Genomic DNA, 15,908 nt, shown 5'->3' on the forward strand with positions numbered 1-15,908 from the left:
ACGTCCTTCGTATGCTTCAGTGACTGTCTGCATGATAGTTGGTCCATGTTAAAGCACCTTTACACTGCTGGTCATTATGGCTTCATAAGTCATTCTTGTCTGTGTCTATTGGCTGTTCAGATGTGTTTTCTATGAGAGGAGCAAAGATGGGCAAGTTCTAATGGTGCACTGTGTGGTCATCTCTTTGACCCCCACATATTGGCGGAATGTGGGTGTAATGATGCTGGTGTGGCACTGTGGCAGTGAGTAGATGAGGTGGCCATGCACGAATGCGACTATCTTCAATGTAGCTTACGGAAGTAGTGTAACAATTGACCGTTTCAGCTAAATAAACTACAAAGACATAAGCTACATACATTCATGGTCTCTTTGTTTTCCGTGGGAAAAAGGAACCCCCTATTCTTCCAAAAAGTAGGAGTCCTGGAAGTGAAACCGACTTCTAATCAGACATTTATGGCATATACCTCCGAAAAATAAATGAAGCCAAATAAAGGCCAAATGAAGCTAATTAATGTCTCCGATAATAATACCCCTTTAAATTTTATTTCTTAGGACAATGTGGCCCCCAGACCAGACTTGGAGATTGTCCCACTTGCTGCAGACTACTTAGTACATTGCACAGTGGACCTGGTAGGTACTGCAGTGCAGTTCCATTGGATTCAGTGGGAGCTGCGCCTGCAATACCAACCTGGGTCACTGTGCTATGATCAGCGCTTCCTGCACAAACAGCGGCCCTGAGAGTCAGCTGATCGATGGGGATTCAAGCATGGAATCCTCGTGATCGTCTACTGATGACCTTTTGGTCACCAATAGACAAAACATGTAAAAAGTCCCGGAATACCCCCTTAATTTCAACTAAAACCTTTCAGACCTTCCTTCATTTTTGATTTTGAAGCAGATGAGTCAATAAAGTACATAACTTGTGTATGTAAAAAAAAAATACACGAATGAGGTAATTAGAAGCCGGCTATTTGTAACACAATTAAATAAACGTTTTTCCATCAACATTTCAGCATAACTCTCAGTAGACAAGTGATCATTCAGATAGCTGGCTAGAGTGGCAGATGGTTGCTGGTTGCACGCTGCTTTTTTCTTCTATCAATGCACTATGCTTGGAACTCAAGCCCTACATCCAAATTCTCTGATAATGTATGCAAGTCATTTAGGCAACAATAGGGTTTGATTGCTGACTTTAGAATTAGAATTACCGAGAAGTTAAGATCCCTAACCATATAATTTCAGGATATTAGCAGGCATACACAGTAAATTTGCAGAAAATGTAGAAAACCAAAGGCTCATTTAATTGTAAAGACACTGATCATATTGTTTTTTCATATTTCTTAGGTTTTTTGCTTTGGATTTTTCCTCGGGGAAGATTAACACTTTAGATAAACCCTCCAGCTGTGAAAGTCAAATATCCTGGAGTCATCAGGCTGTGCCATCCGTGCGGCAGAGCTACAAATGTAACAGCCCTTTTACACGGGCTCAGAAGCTCACGATTCTCTTTCGTCCTATGGAACGAGCTGGTGACGTCATCGCCACCTCTTTCTCGCTTGGGCAGTCTGTTTAAAATCATGCAGCCCTCGGGCACTTAGGAATGTTAAACACTGAACAATCAGTTTAAACGGCACAATAAATGCCCGAGCTGGCACTGTTTTTTATGCCGGGCAAAACTGAACAACTAACGAGAAGCGCACGATTCTCTTTAGTCGTTGGCTCGTGTTTAAACTGAACGGTTATTGCTCAATTTCGTTCCTTGTAAACAGGGCTTTAGTTAGGTTGCATCTGTATGTCCAGGACTGTTAACACTTTCCAATCCAATTTTGGATTCAGGGTTTCCTAAAAGGCTTTCTCTTTTTGCTGTTATACAACGGTGCCATCTGCTGGTTAAAGCCAGTGTGTGTGCGCCAGAGAGACTCCGACAGGGGAGTGGCTGGCAATAGACGGTAAGAATACACTGTTGTACATCTTCTGACATTAGAGCTGTACAAGCTTCAATCAGAATGTAGGAAGAAGTCAGACAGTGGATTGGAAAGGGTTAAGAGTCTAAAGGTGCCTATGCACTTTTAATAGCGATTGGCAAAAAGCTCATTCAGCTGGCAGCTATAACTTCCGACTTGCTGATACTCACATACACTCAGTTTGGCCAAACATTCATAGATCTTCTATGGCAGAATGGAGTAAAACGGTGTCAGACAATGTCTCCAGAAAGAACAAAAGGATTGAGGGTTGACTTCATTGTCGGAGAAAGTTGGTAGAACCACTCTACACATGATATTCTGTCCCATAGAGATTGCCAGTGTCAGACTACTTTTGTCTAATATTAATGGGGTCTTAAATGGTACCCATAGATGATTGATGACTGGCAACCATGATCTATCCAAGACTGAGTGATATGTGAGAAAAAAGTGATTAGTGATTAGCAATGTTGAGATTTTACGCAATAACTTTCCCCCTATTCCATTAAGTATCAAAGTTGCCAGTCTGTGCTTCCCTTACACTTTCAGAAACCCAAACCCAATGTACATCAAGCAAGCCAATTGTATGGAAGGTCTTTCAGATTAAGGATCTTTCAGTGTTTTTCCCATTCAGCTGCCATCTAATATCTCTGTGGGCCTCTGTCTAGATGAATTACAGTAATGTCTACACAACCATCTTTTACTTTAAGTCAGTTAGACAATATACAAAGAATTGCACGTTAAAGCACTGAAATACATAAGCTGGAAAGCTATGACTATACTGCTTAAGACTTCTAAGGACATTGCAGGTGTTAGTTAACTAATAGAGATGAGCGAGTATACTCGCTAAGGCACATTACTCGAGCGAGTATTGCCTTGGCCAAGTATCTCCCCGCTTGTCTCTAAAGATTCGGGGACCGGCGCGGGTGACAGGCGAGTTGGTTGCGGCGGGGAGCGGGGGGGAGAGAGAAAGAGAGAGATCTCCCCTCCGTTCCTCCCCGCTCACCGCCCCCCGAATCTTTAGAGACGAGCGGGGAGATACTCGGCTAAGGCACTACTCGCTCGAGTAATGTGCCTTAGCGAGTATACTCGCTCATCTCTATTAACTAACCATCAAGGATTATATAATTATATCTTGTGATCAATTCATAGAGTGCCGTGCCCTCTGTTCCATCATATGATTTGTGGCCAATCCCCAATTGGCACAAATGACTCCATCAATTGACCATATGATATATTTATATGACCCTATGATGGCTGGGTCAACCAACCGCTGCAAAGCCCTATTGAAGCCATAGACAGCATGGTCATGACATTCCATCTTCAGCTTAGTCCAGTGCTTTAAACAAGTCATTCTTTGAGGTTTATATTAAGTTGTGAGGTGCAAAGAAAGATATTAAACGGTATACGTTGCTAAGGGTCCGTCTACCCCAAACGATCATTCAAACGACAACCATTCAGCCGTTCTCATTCCCTATTTGTGAATGACAAGAACTGAGCGCGGGCTGTTTAAACTGAACGATAAGTGAATGAGCCGATGATGATTTTTATGCCCACATCAAATCAATGCTGAACGAAAAGTGAATGATTTATCGTTCGGCGTTTGGTTGTTGCCTGCCTTTAGACTAAACGATCAGTCACTTTTCTCCCGATTTTTTTGAACGATCTTTCTGTGTAAGGCCTCCTGCCCACGGCCGCGACGGACTGCGCCAGTGGAATATCACAGCAGAGTCGAATACGGAATCCCCCAAAGACCTCATACTCAGCTCTCCGGACCCGCCTCTTGAGTCCTGTCCGGCATTACGTGCCAGGAGTGGGCAGTGACCGGTAATCACACGATACTTCCACTGTGTGCACAGCGGAAGTATCATGTGATGGCCGGCTTCCAATGACTACAATGGAAGCCTGACGCGCATTTTCCCGCGGAATTAGAACATGCTGCGATTTCTTTCACACTGCGGAATTCCACGGCAGAATTCCGCAGCGTGAATATTGAACTATTAAGTTCAATAGAACCTTATAGCTGTGGGATAACGCTGCATATTCCCACCGCGTTTCACGTGGCAAAAATCCGTCCGTGGGCATTAGCCCTAAAAGGCTCTTAATATGGTACTTTAAGGAAATTATCCTTCAAACACCCGTTAGCCAAAGTGACATAAAAATGCAAAAAAAATAAATAAAATTTACTTTATAACAATTCTGAAAGACATAAAAGTGGAGGAAAAAAAAAAAAACTGCAAAAAAGTTGGAAAATGTTAGAAATGTTTTTTTTGCTGTTCCTCGGCTAAAACTCTTCAAAAGCGTTTTGATATAAGCGAACCCCACTCCTATTCCAATTCAGAGAAGCTAGGTATAGGAAGGAAGAACATTCGATAATTTTAGACTTTGGCTGATATTTCATTGCTTGGCACTGGGGCAGGATGGGTTTGCCATACCTGCTGAAAAAGTCTTATCTCTTGCTGCCGTCATCTGGGGAACTCTTGACCAGGCTCCAAGGAACCCCAGAGGGCCCAAGTTGGAAATTGCTGCTTTAGGTCAGTATTAGCCTCAGTTTGACATGGCAGAAGCGGCACTTTACAGACTTCTCCTGTTCCAGTCTAGTCTTCATTTCTTGTTATCCCAATGGGTACAAGAAATGGAAACTTTCAGCACACTGTTTAGTAGATTCAGTGAATGTATTTTACTTGCATACATTAGAAGTGTTTTGAGCTTCACCTTCTCACATAGCGATTGCTTATTGCCTTGTTCTGACTTGCCCACTATTAGAACCTTGAAAGTAGAAATTTTAATTGACTGAGATTTGGCAACACTGTATTTTACACCGACTTCAGAATGTGCGGGGTACACGGGCAAGGGTGAATTGTCAGGGAAAACAGTAGCATTTCAATCTACAGCGGAACACCAAAAATGTACGTGCAAATGGTCTTCTATTTGGGGGATTTTAAAGAAGGTGGTCAATATACATCGTATATGTCACAGGAAATCGGCAACATTAGAACTGTGCCGGGTGGGGGTATAGCAGGTAGCCCCCTCAAAATCAGTTATTGCATAGGAACTCCCTTTCATTGCAATGCTGCGAGGACCTCAAGGGTCCACTGAACACACTTGGACATCAAGGATTTCTAGGGGAACCTGGAAAGCTTCATTTTCTCTGCAGCACAAATGCCAACCGCTCCTGTGGATGCAGAATATCCGTACAACCTTAGGGCTTTTACACGGAACGTTCATCATCCGGAATCTGAATGAGTATTGCTCAGTGTAAATGCAGGCAGCGACAGAACGACGAATGAGAACTTGTTCGCTTCTAGTCCGTTGTTCCGTTTCTGCATGTACAAGACTGAAGGACGGATCGTTCCTTGCAAATAGGCAATCGCTCACTTATGAAGTACTGCCTGCTTACTGTGAATGGAGGCGAGTGGCCTGGAATGATCCCTGACTTGTTCCGCATGCATTCAGTAAGGGCTCCTGTCCACGGGCGTAGCGATATCCCACGGCGGATCTCCACCGCCAGGGAGCAGGGGGAGAGCTGACGTTCTCTGCGCTGATCCTATCGATCTGACAGATAGACTCACCGCAGAGAATCGCGGCTAATCGTAGCATGCTGCGACTTAAAACCCATGAGCGGAGAAGCGCTATGATTCTCCGCTTGTGGACAGCAGGGCTGCGCTTTCCATAGTATTCTATGTAAAGTGTTCACTGTGCCTCCTGCGGCCAGATTATCGCGCCCGTGGACAGGCAGGCTAAAAGCACAGGACCAATTACCGCTGGGATGGCCAGTCGGGGATCTGTTGCCTGACAGATCGTACTGTGTAATAGCACCATGAGGCTGCTTTCACACCTGTGTTAAGTTCGGGGTTTCCGACTCTCCGCTCGGTTTTTGGACAAAAAAACCCCTGAAATTAAACAGGATGGGGGGGGGGGGGGGGGGGGGATCCGATTTGTCCCCATTAATTTAAAAAAAAAAAAGTAAGCAAACGGAAGCGGATTGTTTTATTTTAGTCTTTCTCCTCAGAAAACGGAGCAGAGAGACAAAAACACGGAACTTACACCAACGCAGGTGAGAACGCAGCCTTACATGGTGAGCAGACATAAGGACCCATCCCAAATATTGACAATGTATACCAAGTATGACCTCTGCTACTATCACTCACCAAAAAATAAAACCTTGCTCTTGGCAATGGACAAACCCAGTAGCAATGTCTTTGGAAACACACTGACTTTTCGGGTTGTTTGCTTTGTTCTATGGAAGTCCCAATTTGTGACCATCAGAGACATCGGACTGTCTTGGGGAAGCTTTTTTTTCCCCTAAAGCCGGGTATTTTGCCCTAAATGAGTGTTCTAGTATATTGTCCTGTGCTGTATAATCCTTATTGCATTGTTTTTTTACACCCCTTGAATGGTCCAACCCCAAACATTCGGTTGCTCTGGAAGCTGCTTTCATTCATTCATTCATTCATTCCTCTGCAAATGTAATGAAATGAAAAGCTTCCATTTTTCAGTGTTGAAGCAATTCTTTTTTTTCCCTTTCCCTTAACAATTCTTGGTATTTGAAAAGTAGCCCTCTTTTATTCACATGAGTATGTTTGTTCCTGGTCCATTAATTAAATACCTTCTGGCTTTGAACAAAAGAGGATCTCCTTAGAAACTGCAGTATCATGCACTTAAGTGGCACACGGGCCCCGCTTAGTTCAGTCTTCATGCCATGTAAGGTAATATTTAAACACGCAGGAAGCACGGGTAAAGCAGGTCTTATCAGAACCCACATAAATCACGCCAGCGGAGGGCGAGGGGGGCGTGCAGGTCTGTCATTACCATTACATTGTAGGACTTGCAGATTCCACTTAGCCTAAACATTCTCCTTATCTAGACTTCCTAGACTAGTATCTTCACACCATCATGACCTGGGTGCTAATTCACAGCTTGTGTGTCCCTATAGGAATAATAAGCAAAATGAAAAAAAGAAAAAAAAGACATGACTGACCCATTGTTTAATTAGATTATAGAACGTGCACTTTACTTAATATGCTAGTGAAACGGGGAGAAAATAGTACATGATGGATTTTATTTATACGCCGGTGAAGGTCGATAATTTAAATAGCCTTACATCATGAGTCTGGAGGGCTGCCAGGGAGCTGCACGCAGAGATATGTCTGAGACGGGTGCTATCTGCCAGGAACTTGTACAATGGGCCAGGAATGTACATTACCTACAGTAGCCGGATTACTCTTGGGGGCGAGGGGGCTTTTAGACGGAACGGTTAGCGTTCAAAGAATTGGTTAAATGAGCAAAAGTGAATGATAATCATGTGCCAACGACCGAACGATAACCGTTTACCTTTCGCACGTCTTCATTTTATGCAGGCATAAAAAAAATCATCATTGGCTCCTTCACTAATTGTTCAGTTTAAACAGCGCTCATTCAGTTGTTCTCACTTATACAGCAAATGTGAAAGACTGAATGACTTTTCATTTGAATGAGCCAATGATGTATCCGCCTGTCTAAAAGGCCGCGCAAGCGAACAAGCAAACTCTGATGTCATTCGCACGTTCAAACGATAGTCTTATTATAAAGGGCCCCAACATTCCTGCACAAGGTATGACCAAACTTTAACAAGGAGGGCCACCCCTCTATAAAAGGTCATCGTCTAAGGGAAATATCGGAAGCTTCATATATAAAGTCCAATGAAATTGTGACTTTTTTTTTTTTTATAGGGTCACAAGGTCACATAAATCCAAAACACGTCATCTCCGGTTCCATCAAAGTGGCCTCAAATTTCCCATTGAGCACTTAATTTTACTTCTTTACTACAATTGTAAAGATTCTGGATTAATATTTTTCCGTCTTTTTCACAGATGCTGGACCACCGAGTCTCCAAACCAGGCGGAGCTGAAATAGCAGGCTTATTGTATAGTCACTTTTTCTAGTGTCCGATATCGATCTATCTCAAGAAAGGCCACTACAGCCACGTCACAATAAAGGTCGGACCTACTTCCAGTCTTTACATAAGTAGACCCTACTTTTACACAGTGTGAACAATTTCATTTCAAATTCCTTATAGTCAAAATCACTTTGTAAAACCATACAGCATGTAACAAAGTAGGTCTATGAAATCAAGGCATGGCAGACATCCTGGAGACACGTCAAGAAAGAACAATAATTGTAAAACGGGAGCTAAATGGCCACAAAACATTTGAGGGTTACTCAAAAAAGTTCTTAAAAGTCCAAGCTAACTCAAAGTGTTGCCTTAGAAAATACTAGGACCGGTGGCCATGGGGGTCCTGGCTGACCTCTGAATTTAGAGTATCTACAACCATAATGGAAAAAATGCATAACAAAATAAAAGGTCAGCATTTCCGAAGCCAGATACTCCTCCTAAAATGGTTAGGAAAATATTATAGTGTGTTAATATTTCATTTTGAAGTTCTTCTTGGTCATGGGCGATAAATGGTGTTTGGCTATACAACTTGAAGGGACATCACTCAAATCATGGAGCATTGAAGAAGTAGCATGTAGGATTTTAGTAGTACTCGGTATAGCTTCTGCTCATGCTGGTACAGGGACAAGAAGCAGCAAATTCCAACCTTCCATTAGTAACATTGACCTCGTAGCAACTGGCTGAAGGCTCTGAACATCCATCATGACTACCAAAACATAAGCTTTTGGGCAAAGACAGCTGCAGTGAACTTTCGAAGATACACATACTTCTTTTTTTTTTCTTGTAAATGGTATAAAAGAAACTTTGAGGCTCTCTGTCCTGCGAATTATCCTCTGCGGACTGTGGCTTCAGTTTAATGTGGCTTGGTGTTTCCTTCATCATACAAATTAGAGCCAAGACTGTATTCCAAAGCATTTTTTTCCCTGTTGCTCATTCTTGAACTTTGCGACTTGCCAAAATCATCCCTCGTGCTTTAACCAGAAACCTAAAATATTTAGTTGGTTTTTTTTCCCCACTTGATCCATATCAGATCTTTATAGCGGCAGTTGGAAAAGTAAATACTGAGACGTTTAATAGGTGATCTTCACTGAATTAACCAGACACTTAAAGTGATTTAAGCCAGCCACACATGGGCTGATCCTCCGGTCTGACTCATATAGCACATTCAACAAGTACCCTTTCCTAAAAAGCAAATCATGTGGTATGGTTTGACTGAATGCCCTACTCTTCACCAGACTGGGTCCTATACTCTGTTGTGAATTATTTGGGTTGACAGAGATATAAATCAAATTCTGTATTACATGTAATATCCCATCTTACAATTTGGCTTTTAAGGGATTGTGGTGATTTTATGGATTGTGACTGGGCATTTCCATGCTGGCCCTAAAGACCCATACTGTCCCACCATATGCATTAAAGACCCACCATATGCATTAGATTACAGTAGTCTGCATCCACAGATTTCACCAGGACTGGTTGACCGATGGTTTTGTATGGGGGGGGGGGTCTCTGGATGTTCCCTGACCGGTGATGTGAGAAAGAAGGATTGGGCATTCAATTTCAATACCCGATCCTTTTGTTCCATCTGGAGATAGACCGCCACCAGGGATGTCCGGCTGCAGCTTTCTCCACTGTCCTCATGCAAAACACATGAACGCTCAACTGAAGCGCCATTGGCCGAACAAACGTTCAGTCTATAGCTACTTAAGATGAATGGCAGCTTATGGGTACCTTAAGGGGTCTTCTAATGAAGTATATAGAGAGCTATGGAAGAATCTAATGCATAGAGGCATGTGTTCAAACATTAAGAAGCCCCATCCTCCATTAGTCATAATCTCAGGGTGCTGATTTTACAGTAGTATTAGCTATTCTATAAGTGACATACTTGCTCCACATGGTAACCATACATAAGATGCCCCATTAAATACATATTCAACTCTTTCAGGCGTGCAAGGTAATTCCAATGGAGAAGGATGGGCTGTCCAACATCATTGACAGCGCATATTCCGGGAAGGTATCAGACTGATGAGCAATACACATGGTAAATTGAACAGACCTTCAAGAGTATAAGGGGGTGAATGTCAACCAGCTCTTGGTCTTAGATGGGAACTATTATGTATGGGTCAAAAACAACACTACATGGTAATTTTAGGTAACAAAAAGTGAATAGCGGTTCAGCATGATGGCGCAAAAAAAAATAATGACTACTTCTAAGTGATCATATGCAGAGAAGCATTCCAGCTACCACCTAAACGTGCATTGTGTGGATGTACACAGGCATATTTTAAGAGCCACACTGACTATGAAACTGCCGAACAGCCATGCAAACAGAGGAGCATTATATGAAGACAGAGCAGTTCTGTAAAGCTTAAGAATACATTTGGATAGCTAATTAAGTCAATGGAAGAAAAGATATGAGCATGTATAATTATGCTGCTACGGTCTTAAAGGCCATCTGATGTTATTCCCAGGATAAAGCAGAGGACAAATGAATGAAAGTGGATTTCCAGTCACTAAGTCTAAATAATTGGCATGGTGCTGAAAGGAGCATAGGTAAAGCTGTAGAGAGACACAGGAGAAGCAATGTCAATGGGATGAGAAGAGGCTGGCAGGCACAGGGATAGAGAATTCTCTGCATTCCATCTGTGAGAAGTCTGGCCTACAACATGCCCGTGCCTCATTCACATAGGTCTTTGCTAGTAACGCTTACACCCTGCCAGAAAACACATGAGTCAACAACTGCAGCTCCAGAACTACTGCTCGTGTCACGTAAATTATCAGAATACTATGGGAGCAAGCACAAAATGTGGACTTGTCAAAAAAAAAGAATTCTATTAGCAATATTTCTAGATGTTGGCCGCACAAGTCATCCATTCCAGAGCCAATTCCACTGCCCTACCTACATATCACTGTAATGCGACCCTGAATTATCACCCGCCTTCTGGAGAACACAGGGATATTCTCCACGACGCTGGAGTTGTGTGCTCTATGCCGTTGCCATGAAAAAGAATATTTCCATATTACTAATTTTTTCTATAACATTTACCTCTTTTTTTTTGCACTAAAAATAAAAATCAAATCAAAACATGATGCATTTAAAATACATAAAAAAGAAAAGCGATCACTCCGAGGAAATGTAAGAGCTCACAGCAATCATTCCTCTAGATGCATTTTCCCGGGTTTTACTTTTTTAATTAGTACTAGTGGGACCAATGTATATTGCTTTTAATGATATATCATATGAAGGCAAAATAAAAAAAATGTTGTATATTCGGTGTTCTTTCAGCTCAAATATGGGGGAGGCTAAAAACAGTGCAAATAATAAAAGCAACAGATTAGTAGGAAAATAGGTTCCCACTGAAACACGACGATGGCACGGTAGTAAATGGTCATTTTTTACTAAATAAATCAATATTAAATATGAAGAAAACAGGTCAGATATGGGTGAGAAAATTACGAAAAAAAAGGTAAAAACTACAATTCTAATCCAAGATGTCCAGAGGAGATTCACCAACATGTCGGTAGACAGTATGTGATTTCAGAATGAAACTTTACTACGCAAAATATATTGGCTGATCCCATATGTGGACCATATGCAGTCGCATTACTGCTGGCAATCCTACATGGCGTGAAGCCTTGAGAGGATGCTATATGAACCTCACGTTCCTTCAATAATTGTTAACATCATTGCACATCATTTGCAGTCCCGAAAAACAGACATGTCTCATAGCCAGGACCTCGGCGGCTGAAATAAAGGGTTACATTTCCTCCATCTGAATGGGAAATGATCTAGAAATAAACAAGATTATTACTAAAAATGTGCATTTGGAGCACCTGCTGAGGACATGTAAGACGATCGCTCCAGTGGGTCACATATCTGTGGCTGTAATGACATGATAAGGTGTGACATCCGGATACGTGAATATACGTGCGTATACAATAAATAAATGGAGGGTAATCCAAGTTAAAGGCTGCCAGAAGCTCAGTATAAATAGCTTTACAGTGGCATCCATAATTTATCTGCATGCTCCGAGTCTGCCAAGTTTGTATTAGCTTCCTATCAATAGCTTGCAATTCAACTGTCTTTTTGAAGGGGAAGTCAATATGGAAATGTCCACATCTACATACTTTTACAAATAGGATGCCTTGGCAGTTAAAAGAAAAGAAAAAAATCAACAAAAGGAACCATGTAAGCATACTTGACCTCATTGCCTAATGTCTATCAAACCCGCCATGGTTGGTCGATTCTGAATTTGTGAAACTGACACTCAAAAAGTGTGCGGTGCATCTTCAATCTGTGTCTTCCCATTGCTGACCACACTACTGCGGGGGAGCCGGCCTGTTTATTCCTCGCTCCGCTCATAGACAGCTCATTTCAATATAGCATCAATCTGGGTCTTTTACCTATTGTTTTGTTTGCATTATCGTCTGGAGTCGATAAACGCTGACTTCCGTTAACTCTTTCAAGAAAGTAGTCAAAGTGCTTAACATCTTCCTACAGGAGCAAGAAGATCTAGGAAGTAGGATCATGGGGGGAAAAAAAAAAGCTTTATCTGAAATACTAAACCTCACCACGAGGACATAGAGAGAAGGGTCTATTGCTCTGGCTTTGTTGTACAACATCCATGTATGCTGAATGGCTTAGCATATGCTTAGCGGTTGTATTTACTGCACAAGTGTAGTTTCTACAGGCCCCTAGTGGCTTAACATACAGCAGCAGGGACAAGGAAATCCCACTCCCATCATTAGGTTAAGCAGTCCTTAGCATGTCGACGCTCACAAACATGGCTGTGCTGCATTCAGCAGTAGGGATACTGTTGCACTCTCAGGAATGTAACGGACAAGTTACAATGTTGCAGAAGTGGCCCCAGTGCATAATATTATATCATGATCTCCCAGTAGAGTTTATGTTGCTGCTTGTGTGTTTATAAACACATTACATAGAGGAAACATGTTCTGATTATAGAAGGATTCTGTTTGAGGACATTTTCTTTCCTCCCATAGATGACATATTTTATCATTTACATCCTAGGTAATCTCAATGCATAATACGCAGTGCTCGGTGCCTGTGGGTACAACTTCAAAAATATTCCCTGATATTTATTATTTCAAAGTCACGAATTTCTAATGAAAAACTATCTTTATGCTAAACTAGATACAAGACCCAAAAGAGCAAAGAGAAAAAAAAAGGATGAAAGACATTTAGAAGTTTATTAGAACAAAAAGTACAGCAGTAAATGGAGGCAGGTGTTGCTTACACTGAGAATCTCATTTTCAGGCTGGTCTAAATGTGTCTTCTCACTCCTACTCTCTACACCCCCAATAATATCCCCATCCCCCCTGCCAGAGGCAAAACTAAAATTGGAAAACCAAGTTGAGAAAAAAAAAAAGTGGCTAATTAAATCTGCAGGCCCCCTCCGCGCCCTATCATACCGAATACAAAAACTGCATAGGCTTGCTGCTCACAAAAAGCCCTTGCTGGCATATTTACAGCTCTTAGCTATTTTAACTGGGCACAGCCTCACAGCTGAATTTATAAAACTGCCCAACCTGTCAATTTCACACTTTAAAAATACAATAATGGCAGTTCCCATGGGAGGGGAATTTCAAGCAAAAGTGTCACAAAACTGATTGCCGTTAGAAGTAGCAAGTCTGTTGGATTTGTATGCGGAGGGAAAGGGAGACTTGTTACCTTTACTCCTTTGTTGCTATTTGTATCAAATAGGCAAGTGGGAATAAACCAAGTGATTGCTCTTGTTCAGTCAATCATGATCTGCTGTACTAACAGAACAGGGACTGGGCATCTTCTAGAGAATGGCAAAGGAACTTCCAAACTTCTAGATGACATGGGATCTCACCCGAATGGGATCATACTAGGATAAGAACCTTAACAGAAGCACAAATCATAGAATGCCGCCTGTTCTGCCTGCAGATAAGGTGGCACTGGCATTACGGGGGAAACATTTCTCAAAAGTGGATTTGAGGTGTCTTCAAGAAGGAAAATGCCACATCTGTTGGAGAAATGTAACAATGAACATACTAACAGTAACATTTATGGGAAAGGATATAGAGGTGGCTTTCTGATAGATCAGCTCTGACAACAAAGGAACAAAGAAAACTAGAAGCTTCTACAACCATGTTTACCAGCAGCCCATGACAAGATCTCAGAAGTTTTCTATTAAAAATCTCATCCCTTGGGAATACTGGGCAGGAAAGGAAAAAGGAAGAAAGGGTGCAACAACATGATATCAGCCTGTGTTGTATGAATGTATTGTATATGGGAGGTATATATGAGAGTGTGTAGGTAGTGAGCTTATGTATAAGGGGGGATTTATGTAAATGTACAGCTAATGTATATGTATGAGTGTGCATAGTATGTATTATGTATATGCATGCACATATATCCATATGTGTGAGCACTTAAGTGTGTGTTTTTAGATGTATGCATGAATGTGTAAGTGTATACATAAAAGTGTGTATGTATTAGGTAACTGTGTGTGCAAGTGTAATATATTTATGCATATATATATATATATATATATATATATATATATATATATATATATATATATATATATACACACACACAAAAAAATAATTATATATATATGACCGTGCATGTGTTTAAGCATATGTAGGTAGGTTAGCATGTGTTTAAGTATAGGTGTGTGTACTTATGCAAGTACATGCGTGTATGTAACCGATTTCACATATATGTAGATGCCTCTTTACATTTGTTTCCAGCCATTGTATGAAATGTAACATAACCCACCAAGCACTTAAAAGTTTCCCTCCAAGATGCAGTAAAATGCATTAAGAATGTCTGAAGGTCCTGGGGCAGAGAAGCAGTGAGTGACAAACTAGACAGGACAGCTGGACATTCAACCAGATGATAAAATCTCCCCAACTTCTTCATTTCCATATATAAGCACAGCATGGCTCTATCAACCACACATCATGCTAATGGATGGAATACTGATGAGGGAATGCCATTACTGAGTGAGGGGCAACTCTGCCAGCACTGCTACATACTGCAGACACCACATAGTGGAGGGGGCTCCAGTCACACTGGGGATAGATAGATAGATAGATAGATAGATAGATAGATAGATAGATAGATAGATAGATAGATAGATAGATAGATAGATAGATAATCCCAGCAGTGGTACAGCAGGCACATTGTTACATTGTTGCTCTGGCACATGGTAGAGCCACCCAGCCCTGGCAGGAGGTGATGGCACCCCTGGATTACACAGTAGCAGCTCCAACCTGAAGTTCTCCTGCAGCTTCCCATCACTTATTGATCTCTGCCCCACATGTGATGCCAGTCCGTGCCCACCCTGGTGCCAGCCGGGGTATTGATGAGAGCTAGCAGGTAGTGGAGGAGGCGTGCCGTGAACTCCCGTCCGCCCTCCCTCTCAGCAGTGGAGGTAAGAAGATAAGTAAGAGGACAGCTACCTGCTCCTGCTGCACATCACAGCGGCTCCTCCCGTGCAGGCAGTCCGCTGACAGGACACACATCGGTGGCTCAGCGCGGTCCGTGCAGCATCTCCTCACATCCCAAGTCCCGGGCAGGGAAAGTAGTAATCCAGGTTGTAGTGCAGCGTCCTATCCTCTGCTGTGCTCGCTCACAGGCGGCCGCTCGTGCATGCTCCTCTCACAGTCCGTCCACCAGGGCAGGTAGGAGCAGAGCCCATGCTGCCAGCCCGTCTCCCTGCTGCTGCTGAGGCTGCTGTCGGACCTGTGTGTCTCAGGGGCGTGCACTCACAGCCACACTGAAGTCACCACAGAGGCACAGGCAGCCTCCCGGCCCGCCCACCTCGCTGACTGACAGCTGCCCAGCCAATCAGCGGCCGAGCCCGGGCGCGTCGCTCACGGGGCTCCGCCAATCCCAGACAGGTGCCCGCCCCGCCCTCACATTCCCTGTATTCTCTCATGTTACAACATTCCTCACTTCTTCTCCATGTTCTCCTCACATTCCTTCTACTTACATGTCTTACAGCCCCCTCACATTC

At 42.5% G+C, this 15,908-nt stretch overlaps 1 protein-coding gene across 8 annotated transcripts in view; it reads right to left on the reverse strand.

Annotated features, from left to right (window-relative positions):
- The window catches only part of PTPRD (protein tyrosine phosphatase receptor type D), a 348,154-nt gene extending 332,504 nt beyond the window's left edge, over nucleotides 1-15,650 (reverse strand). For all 8 annotated transcript variants that reach the window (XM_066604263.1, XM_066604260.1, XM_066604264.1 and 5 more), the window contains exon 1: nucleotides 15,352-15,650. The gene's annotated coding sequence lies outside the window, so the exon portion shown is untranslated. The remainder of the gene's footprint in view (nucleotides 1-15,351) is intronic.
- Nucleotides 15,651-15,908: the final 258 nt, after the last annotated feature.

Source organism: Eleutherodactylus coqui, chromosome 5 (assembly GCF_035609145.1).
Source record: "Eleutherodactylus coqui strain aEleCoq1 chromosome 5, aEleCoq1.hap1, whole genome shotgun sequence".
NCBI lineage: Eukaryota > Metazoa > Chordata > Amphibia > Anura > Eleutherodactylidae > Eleutherodactylus > Eleutherodactylus coqui.